Source organism: Condylura cristata, unplaced genomic scaffold (genome assembly GCF_000260355.1).
Source record: "Condylura cristata isolate star-nosed mole 26May11 unplaced genomic scaffold, ConCri1.0 scaffold00018, whole genome shotgun sequence".
Classification (NCBI taxonomy): domain Eukaryota; kingdom Metazoa; phylum Chordata; class Mammalia; order Eulipotyphla; family Talpidae; genus Condylura; species Condylura cristata.
Window position 1 is genome coordinate 40,697,731 of NW_004567119.1, and position 525 is coordinate 40,698,255.

The following is a 525-nucleotide window of genomic DNA, read 5'->3' on the forward strand; positions in this document are numbered from 1 at the left end:
GGAAGGGGACAGAGGGTCATCCCCTCGGCTTCGAGCCAGGAAACACAAATACAGGTTTGTGTTTCGGGTCAAGCACCCTGGAGAGCTGGCGTCTTACATAAGAAAACGTGCAAAGTTAAAGTAAAAAAAAAAAAAAAAAGCAAGGAGCACAAACATCCCTATTGCGACCACTCCCAGCTAAATAAATGCGTGGGTAGGGGGAGCCCGAAAGCTCCTTGCTGGGCCGGCGTCGCACGCACCCGCTAACCCGCACCTCCGCTCGGCAGCCCGCTCTCCGCAATGCTAACACGCAGCAGCCGAGCCCTCCAGACCGCTCCTGGGGGAGCGCACAGTGCAACCAACCCTAAAAACGTGGCCGCGCGACGCCCCCTCAGCCCTCCGGGCTTCCCATTGGCCCGCTGCCGTTGTCACTCCCTCCTTGCCTCGCCTTCCCCTCCCGGGTGGAGGCGCCGGGCGGGGTAGGTTGTGCGCTCGCCGCTGGCTCGGGCCGCGGCCGCGGCTTTGCAGCAGGCTGCGCGGCGGGCC